Source organism: Barbus barbus, assembly GCF_936440315.1.
Source record: "Barbus barbus genome assembly, chromosome: 14".
Classification (NCBI taxonomy): Eukaryota; Metazoa; Chordata; class Actinopteri; order Cypriniformes; family Cyprinidae; genus Barbus; species Barbus barbus.
Genome location: NC_136742.1, coordinates 13517490 through 13527990, shown reverse-complemented (window position 1 = coordinate 13527990; position 10501 = coordinate 13517490).

The following is a 10501-nucleotide window of genomic DNA, read 5'->3' as shown; positions in this document are numbered from 1 at the left end:
ATACAATATTATTACAATTTAAAATAACAGTTTTCTTTTTCTGTTTCAATATATTTTAAATGTAATTAATTTTTGTGGTGGCAAAGTTGAATTTTCAGCATCATTACTCCAGTTTTCAGTGTCACATGATCCTTCAGAAACCATTCTAATATGCTGATTTGATGCTTAAGAAACATTTATTTTTATCATTGTTGAAAAGTTGTGCTGCTCAATAGTCTTGTGGGAACTGTGATACATTTTCTCAGGATTCTTTGATGCATAGAAAGTTCAAAATAACAGCATTTATTTGAAATAGATATCTTTTGTAACATTATAACTGTCTTTACTGTCACTTTCAGCAATTTAACACATCCTTGCTGAATAAAACTAAAAATTCCTTTCAAAAACAAAAAATATCTTACTGACCCCAGACTTATGAATGGTAGAGTATATAAACTATACTGCATCTTGATACTGGTGCTAATAATAAGGTAGATTACCAAGGATGGAGTGAAAAGTAAGTATTTTGGTTACTAAAACCCAAATTTCTGTCTCTGTCAGTCAGTCAGACATCTACAGTACCTTATCGCTAAGAAAAGAGCTCAGGAGGGTATCTGGGATGATCCAGTTAACTTGATGGGTGGCCCAGATGGAAATGGATTAATGGCTCTTATTCAGCAGTAATTACAACAATGCATATCACATTGCTGTCCTAAGGCCACGGTTCTGATCCGAACCAGCATTATTTTCATCAAGGCTCTGCCGGCAATGACAAATTCAATTGATCATCTACATAAAGCCAAGAATCCAATACATAAAATCACATAAAGTATATGTGATACATAGTCTTTTTCACAGTGCCGAGTCAAGCCCACTGGCACGCGAAGAGCACTTTTGATTGCTGAATCAAGTCAATTTTTAGAAATTTTGTGACCCAACTTTTCTCTTAGAGTAAAAATTATTTAATGTTTGCTTGCATATTCACATATATCCGGAACACAGGCTGTAATACTTCTGGGAACCAGTGGTAGGAAACAGCTTGTTGCTGAATAATGGCCACAAACAAAAAGCTAACTATTCAAGGCTAGTCGCCTGCTAATGTCATTCTTATCAGAAACTGCAGCTTGTAAAGATAGCCCAACCCCAGTTTCAACATATTTTCTGGAAATTGCAAGGGTAGAGATGCTTATTCATCCAAGAGAGCATCTTTCTATGAATGCTCTAAGGGTGAACTTGCGGTCTTGTCATCTGTCTGTGTGTCATAAGAGGCTTGGCTGAGCGGATGGGTGAGTGGGGACACAAGATTGTTTTTCTCCTGAGTCATGTACCGTAAGACCCCTGTAGAGTTCACACCCCGACCTCTTCCCTCTGGGTCTTTCCTGAGTTAAAGAACCTCCCTAAAGATGTGGAGCCAGAATGCAAATCACTGCAAGATTTTCAAGAGAACATCCATGATTTCTGGACATAAAAGATGGCAACTAAGATAAACAAATAGTTGTTTTTTCTACAAAATATAAATGTTGTTAAAAAGACCATCTTCTGAGCATGTATATATAAAGGTATGATGCCATAACTGAACCTAGAGGTTATAATAAATGATCATTACTCTTAGCAGGACTCCTTCTGTCTGGGCCACACGTGAGCTCTGACATCTCGGCTTAGCTGCTGCTTCCTGCATGTCAGGCCTAATTACTGCAGAACCTGCTTTGATACAAGCTGTAGCTATGTTTGACTTTTTAGTCTTTAAGGCTACATCTATACAACATTAAGTAAAATGTTATTCCTGAAAGACAATATTAAACTCTTAAAGCAAACAAGAGCCATATTAACCATATTAACATATGGCTTCAGTAAAAAAGTCAGACAGACGACTTTTAATATGCTTTTACTTGTTTTTTCATATTTTTGAATCTCTAGTCAACCTTTATTGACATTTCATCGAAAGGAGCATCCATCTGGCACAAGCTTCAAAATGTTCTGTTTTCACAAATGCAGACACGGTAATGTTAAGCTGCGTGATGCAACGCGACGCGTAAAAAGACGGTATAAGTCATTATAATCAGTAATTATGTCCCCACTGGATGCAACAAATGCCTCATTTATAATGGGTTTTATTGTTTTTGCGTCGTCGCGCCGGGACAATACGGTAAAGGGCGTAACATTTCCGTCTCACACTTAAGGTATTTGACCAATCACAACGCACTGGATAGTTGGCCAATCAGAGCACGCCTCACTTCTCAGAGCAATGAGATTTGTAAAAATTGGTGCAGGAGCAACAATAATGTACAGTATGTGGAAAATAATGTGTTTTTTTAACCTTAAACCGCATAAACACATTGCATTACACCAAATACACAAAATAATGTTCTTTTTAGCAACGTCATATGACTCCTTTAAAACTTGTCCTGGCTATTCCAAGCATTATCATTGCAGTCGACGGGTGTTCCTGTTCAACAGTCCACAAGCCGTCAAATAAAGTGCGTGCATCCATTGTAAAATGTGCCTCACACAGTTTCAGGGCATGAATAAAGGCCTCCTGTAGCAAATCCATGCATTTTTGTAAGAAAAATATCCATATTTCAAACGTAATAAACACTTTTCTCTCACTTCTGGGATCTGTTGTACGCAGTAGCCATTCCGGTGGATGACGTATGTACCTCTGAGATATGCTAGTCTCGCGAGTTTGTTCACAGGAGCAAAGGAAGCAAAGTTTCCTTACTTTAGCAAAGGAAAACCATGCCTCTTGGCTTACATCGAAATCCTCCGACATTTTTCTTTACAAATCTTAATTTGCATTTTGTTTTGTTCTCTCTCCACGTTCGTCACTAATCACGCAACGGAAACCACAGTTAGATGAAGTGTGAGAGAAGTGTTTATTATGTTTGAAATATTTATATTTTCCTTTCAATAACCAATGGATTCGCTACAGGAGGCCTTTATTCACCCCCCGGAGCCATGTGAGGCACGTTTGATTATGGATGCGCACGCTTTATTTGATGTCTTGTGGACTGTTAAACAGAAACACCCGCCGACTGCAATAATAACGCTTGGAATCATTTTTAATATAACTCCGATTGGATTCGTCTGAAAGAAGATATACACCTAGGATGCCTCGAGAGTGAGTAAAACATTTGGCTAATTTTCATTTTTGGGTGAACTAGATTTTCCGATGAAACAACAGACTTCTCTTTGGTGAGGTATGCACAACTTCTCCAATCATTTAATCCACTTAAACCCTGCTGCAAGCCCACATCTCAAATCCAAACAACAACCAATGCACAGAACCAAGTCCCTGCCTTTTTCAACAATCTGTTACACTCGGAAGTACGTCACAATATGGAAGAAAAGATCTGAAGCAATAATAGATGGGGTTTTACTGTAGGCGTGTTTATACATGAAAACATGAGAGAGAGAAAAAAATAGGTGTATGGCAAAGAGGAATGTGAGCATCACAAAAGAGGGCTGTGTGAACATGAGACACTTTATCAAATGCTAATTTCACTATTTTTCCATAATCAACCTCTCTTGCATAAATAAGTAGCTGAATTAATTCTGACACATATGCAAGGTTGCATTCACACCTACCTGCTTAGGAGCACATCTTTACCAGTACATGTATTAATATGCCACATGACTCTTTGGACTCCTTTACACCAACAAGGGGTCAAAGTTTTACTGGTTAGCATAGACTATTATAGTTAGCACCTGCTGGTTGATGTTGTACAGTAACTACATCGTTTGACAGCAACAAAAATCATCTTTCTCCATTGTTGACCATTCAGAATTAGCCGTTTATTTTTTGCAAGCAACTTTAAAAGTGCAAGGCTTACTTTATAATAGCTGAATGTTTTTGTTTAGTTAGAAATGCATGTCTCAGTTGGTATTGATAGCCTCATGGGTAGCATGCGCTTCAAGCGTCCCCAGTTAGAGTCCCGGTTTGCATACCTTTTCTGATCCCACACTCCCTCTCTCACTTTGCTTGCTGTCTATATATACTGTCCTATCACAATTAAGGCAAAAATTATAAAAATAACTCTTAAGGAAAAAAGAAAAAAAAAAGTTACAGAATTACTGAGAAAAAGTCAGAATTGTGAGATATAAATTCAGAATTCTTACCTTTTTTTATTATGAATTTACATCTCATATTTCTGAGTTTATATCTTGTAATCCTGACTTTTTCTCTGAATTCTGAGTATGCATTTCGCAATTGTGACTTTTTTTCTCAAAAATCATAATGAACACTGCAGTTTTTTTTTTTTTTACAATTCCAACTTTTTTCTCTCAGATTTGCAATTCTGACTTTATATTTAGCACTTCTGAATGTCAGATATAAACTCAAGTCAGAATTGTGACAAAAAAAGCGTTCTGACGTAGAACCTGGATGCGCTGTGCCTTGTTTACAAGCAGTGGAAAGTACACGCACGAGTCATGGTTTATTTTTTGGGGGTTTTTGCACACAAAAATTATTCTCGTAGCTTCATAAAATTACGGTTGAACCATTGATGTCACAAGGACTATTTTAATGATGTCCTTACTACCGTTCTGGGCCTTGAACATGTCAGTTGTGTTGCTGTCTATTCAGGGTCAGAAAGCTCTTGGATTTAATCAAAAATATCTTAATACATTTTTTATATTTCAGGTTGTATGTATTAACAATTTATTACTGGTTAATATCAATAAACAATGAGCAATATTATATTAATAAATTAAAATTAGCCTAACAATATTGTTTAAAGTTTGATCGTGATACCTATAAACCTCAATATCGTCTTTGCTGATAGGCTACTGTATGATGATCCATGAACACTATAGTGTACATCCTGTTATGCACCTGTCAAGATGTGTCACTGGCACTATGACTCATTTCCATGATTTTCATTTGAAGTGAAGTCTTAAGGAAACAGATCTGACTATCCATCAGGAAAAGATGCCTTGCGAACTCATAAACAACATCGCTCTAAAATGTTTGCGCACATGAGGGGAAATGATATTACTTTGTGCAGTGGCCAAGGTCAGCCGCTACTGATCCTCCCCCTGTTGTCACATTGTAAACACATGGGATCAAGGCATCGGAAATTCTCTTTTGTCAGAATAACATATTTGAGGATAAACGCAATGATTTTCGGCATTGCTGTTGTTTACTCTGGCAGAGAACGTGAGTTCAGAGGTACTATGAGCTTTTGCTGTTTTCACAGGCAAAATGCTTGAATAATGACGTCGATCACTTATGCTTTCTTACTCGTGTGATTAGTCGACAAAGCAGGTATAAAGTCCACCCCAGACGTAACAGGACGAAACAGATTAAAACATCTCTCATCGTAATAATTACTGTGGTTTCAGGAAATTAGTTGAGTAAACACAGACACAATAGTTAGTGACTTCAAACAAGATGTTAGTGGTCTTTGGGGCCTATGATGGGTCACAAGCATAAAAAACTCCTCAAGAAAAAACTATTCTTGAGCTGTCATACCTAATAAATATTTACCAACAAAAGGTAATGCTGACATTTTCATTCTCAGAGAACCTTGATTGTTTAGCATCTCCGAAAGTAGGATTTTATGATTCATAAAATGATTAAATCAATGGCTTAATGCATTTTTGCAGTTCATATAGGTCATAGATTACTGGAACAAAAAATTCCAGAGTATTGGGCTGTCACCAAAAACTCTTTCCAGCAGCAGGACAGGAAATGACGTGACTTTCTACAAAGACTAAATGAAAGATCCACATTGCAATTAGGAAGCACAATAGGAACATCCTCCTCCACATTGGGGTTAAGAATTATGACACTCCTGGGAGCTCCTGTGCTTTACAAAAACAAGCCTGTAGAGTTTGCAGCCTACTCACACTGACCCTGGTAGGATGTTCACAGTATGATAATCTGTATCAGCAAAGGATTCAATGAGTCTGACTCCGGCACACTGATTACACCTACAATACATGTCAACTCTGTATGGGAGTTGCGGGTCAGAAGTAAGAAAGAACCTGACACAGATGTCCCATAAATTGCTGAAAGTATTCTTATAGCTTTGTGTTTTGTCAGAATGCTTTATGGGTTAAAAATGCACTGACAAACCTGTGTCTTTACTTTTTAGTTATAAAAATATTATTTATTCTGAAAGTAAAAAAAGCTGTGGAAAAGCACTTCAAAGGTTCAAGTTCAAGTTTATTTGTATAGTGCTTTTTACGATACAAATCATTGCAAAGCAGCTCTACAGGAAATTAAGTTTCCACAGTATATTGATATATTACAGAACCTTAATATATTTAACTTATGGCAAAAATTGGTAATTCTGTATGTTGTCTGAGCATTGGCATCCTCTGAGGTCCTCTGAGGGGTTGGCATTATCTTTTCTCAGCTGTTCGGTCATCTCAGATCATTTAAGGGTTGGATCCAGACTGAAGCTTCTGTAATTCCTCGTTACCATGGGATGTTAATGTTAAACAGAAACAGAGAAACAAATAGAGACATAATTAGCGTAGCTGCTGTTCCATCTAAGCAAAAATGATTTGTTCAACCCAAGCTAAAGAATAATAATAATGTACATTTGATCAGATATAACTGCAGTACAAGATTATAAAATGCATTATGTGAATGCTTGGCTAAAGAGATGTGTCTTTAATATAGATTTAAACCGAGAGAGTGTATCTGAACACCGAACGTTATCAGGAAGGCTATTCCAGAGTTTGGGAGCCAAATGTGAAAAAGCTCTACCTCCTTTAGTGGACTTTGCCATCCTAGGTACTACCAAAAGTCCAGAGTTTTGCGACCTTAGGGAGCGGGTTGGATTGTAGCGTGGTAGAAGACAAGTTAGGTACGCAGGAGCTAAACCATTTAGGGCCTTATAGGCAAGGAATAATATTTTGTAAATGATACAGAACTTAATAGGTAGCCAGTGCAGAGACTGTAAAATTGGGGTAATATGATCATATTTTCTTGACCTGGTAAGAACTCTAGCCGCTGCATTTTGGACTATCTGTAGCTTGTTTATTGAAGATGCAGGACAACCACCTAGCAGTGCATTACAATAGTCCAGTCTAGAGGTCATGAATGCATGAACTAGCTTTTCTGCATCAGAAACAGGTAGCATGTTTCGAAGCTTGGCAATGTTTCTAAGATGGAATAATGCTGTTTTTGTAAAATGGGAAATATGATTGTTGCTGGCTAATATAACACCCAGATTTTTGACTTTAGAGGACGTAACAGTACATCCGTCTAGTTGTAAATTGTAATCCAAGAGATTCTGTGTACTGTTTTTTGGTCCAATAAGTAATATCTCTGTCTTATCTGAATTTAATAGGAGGAAATTGTTGGTCATCCAATCTTTTAATTTTTTTACACAATGTATTAGCTTAGATAGTTGAGAAGTTTCATCTGGTCTTGTTGAGATATATAGTTGAGTATCATCAGCATAACAATGAAAACTAATCCCGTATTTTCTAATAATATTACCAAGGGGCAACATGTATATTGAAAATAGCAGAGGACCTAGGACAGATCCTTGTGGTACTCCATAATTTACTGGTGATAATTGAGATGACTCCCCATTTAAATGAACAAAGTGGTAGCGATCGGACAGGTAGGATCTAAACCATCTTAAAGCCTGCCCTTGAATACCAGTATAGTTTTGTAATCGATCTATGAGTGTGTCTATAGTGTCGAACGCAGCACTAAGATCAAGTAATACTAGCAATGAGATGCAGCCTTGGTCTGAAGCAAGAAGCAAGTCATTTGTAATTTTAACAAGTGCAGTTTCTGTGCTATGGTGAGGCCTGAAACCTGACTGAAATTCTTCATAGAGATCATTTTTTTGCAAGTAGGAACACAATTGAGCAGACGCAACATTTTCAAAAATTTTAGACATAAACGGAAGATTTGAAATGGGTCTGTAATTTGCCAGTTCATTAGAATCTAGTTGTGGTTTCTTAATAAGAGGCTTAATAACCGCCAGCTTGAATGCTTTTGGGACGTGACCTAAAGATAACGATGAGTTAATAATATTGAGAAGCGGTTCTTCTGCTACAGGTAACAACTCTTTCAGTAGTTTAGTGGGTACAGGATCTAATAAACACGTTGTTGGTTTAGATGAACTGATAAGTTTATTTAGCTCTTCCTGTCCTATAGTTGTAAAGGATAGTTGTATAGTTTTCTTTGGGTGCGATGAATGAAGCTGAAATACTAGACGCAGTAGAATCTACATTTGATATTGTATTTCTGATGTTATCTATTTTATCAGTAAAGAAATTCATAAAGTCATTACTATTAAACTGTGAGGGAATATTTAGATTGGGTGGCGTGTGTTTATTTGTTAATCTAGCCACTATGCTAAATAAGAACCTTGGATTGTTTTGGTTATTATCTATGAGTTTGCGGATATGCTCTGCCCTGGCAGCTTTTAGAGCCTGTCTATAGCTGGACATACTGTTTTTCCACGCAATTCTAAAAACTTCTAAATTAGTTTTTCTCCATTTGCGCTCAAGATTACGAGTTTCTTTCTTGAGAGAATGGGTATAACTGTTGTACCATGGCGTTTTTCTCTAACCTTTTTCAATTTGAGGGGGGCAACAGCTTCTAATGTATTAGAGAAGATAGTGCCCATGTTGCTAGTCATTTCGTCTAGTTCATGTGTATTTATGGGTACACAGAGCAGTTGAGATCAATCAGGCAGGTTATTTGTGAATCTGTCTTTGGTGGCTAATATAACTAATATCAGTAATACGCAGCATGCATGATACATCACAATGATCAGTAACATCATCACTTTGAGGTACGATATCAATATCGGTAAGATCAATTCCATGCGATATAATTAAATCTAGCGTATGATTAAAACGATGAGTGGGCCCGGTGACGTTTTGCTTGACTCCAAAAGAGTTTATTAGGTCAGTAAACACAAGTCCTAACGCATCATTTGTATTATCAACGTGAATGTTAAAATCTCCGACAATTAGCACTTTATCAACATTGACCAATAGATCTGAGAGGAAATCTGCAAATTATTTTAAGAAATCTGTATATGGTCCTGGCAGTCTATACATAGTAGCCAGAGCAAGAGATTTATTTTGCATATCTAACAGTGCAACATTAAGCAGAAGTATTTCGAATGAGTTAAACCTCCTGTATCCTGTTTTCTGAGTAACATTGAGAATATCACTATATATTGTTGCAACACCGCCACAACGACCAGTCTGACGGGGCTCATGTTTATAACAGTAGCTTGGTGGAGTAGACTCATTTAGAATAAAAAATTTAATTTGGTTTAAGCCAGGTTTCAGTCAGGCAGAGTACATCAAAATTATTATCTGTGATCATTTAATTTACAATAACTGCTTTGGGTGCGAGTGATCTAATGTTTATGAGCCCAAGTTTTAAAAAAAAATTTTGTTCATTTATTTTGCGTTTTTCTGGTTTAATCACGATCAGATTTTTACTAGGTCCTGCATTAAATTTATATTTTGACCTCGCTATTCGGGGAACAGACACAGTCTGTATAGATTGGACAACGCAAGTGGGTAGAACAAAAGTCATCATAGTAGTTATTTGAGAATTGGCTTACTAGTCCTATAGTTAAAGGATTAGTTCACTATAGAATACAAATTTCCTGATAATTTACTCACCCCCATATCATCCAAGATAAGATAAGACCCTTATTCCTTAGCTAGGATTGTGTAGAGCTCTTTGAAGCTGCACTGAAACTGCAATTTGGACCTTCAACCTGTTGGCCATCGTTTAAGTCCACTACATGGAGAAAAATCCTGGAATGTTTTCCTCAAAAAACGTCAATTCTTTGCGACTGAAGAAAGAAAGACATGAACACATTGTCTTGGAAGACAAGGGGTGAGTAAATTATCAGGAAATTTTTATCCTGGAAGTGAAATTATTCTATAAGGTTTAGAGTTACAAGGGCATTTGTTTTGGGGTCAGTAATATAATCAGCAAGGATACATTCAATTGATCAAAAGTTGAAAAAAACAACCATTTCTTTCAGCAAATCAGCATATTAGAATGATTTCTGAAGGATCATGTAACACTGAAGACTGGAGTAATGCCTGCTGAAAATTCAGCTTTGCCATCACAGGAATAAATTACATTTTAAAGTGTATTAGAATAGAAACAGTTATTTTAAATTGTAATAATATTTCACAATATTACTGATTTTACTGTATGTTGAAAAGTGCAGAATTCATGATCATATGAGGTTTCCATCAAAAACTATTAGATTTTTTTTAAAAACTGATTTTTTTTTCCACCATGTTCTGATATATTGTCAAAGCCTTTTTGAACAATTTCATGACTTGTGATTTTTTTTTTTTTTTTTTTTTTTTTTTTTATGAAACAGCTTGACAAATTTTTTAAACATTACATTTCACATTACACAATTAGTATGCATGGCAAAAGTATCCTGACAATGCTGAGCAGGAGGAGACAAGGCGTAAAATGTTGATATTGGAATCGCTTACCTCTGAGAAGGAAAATGAGGAAGCTGTATTCCCTCTCCCGTGGTTGGCAGTGGAACTCCAG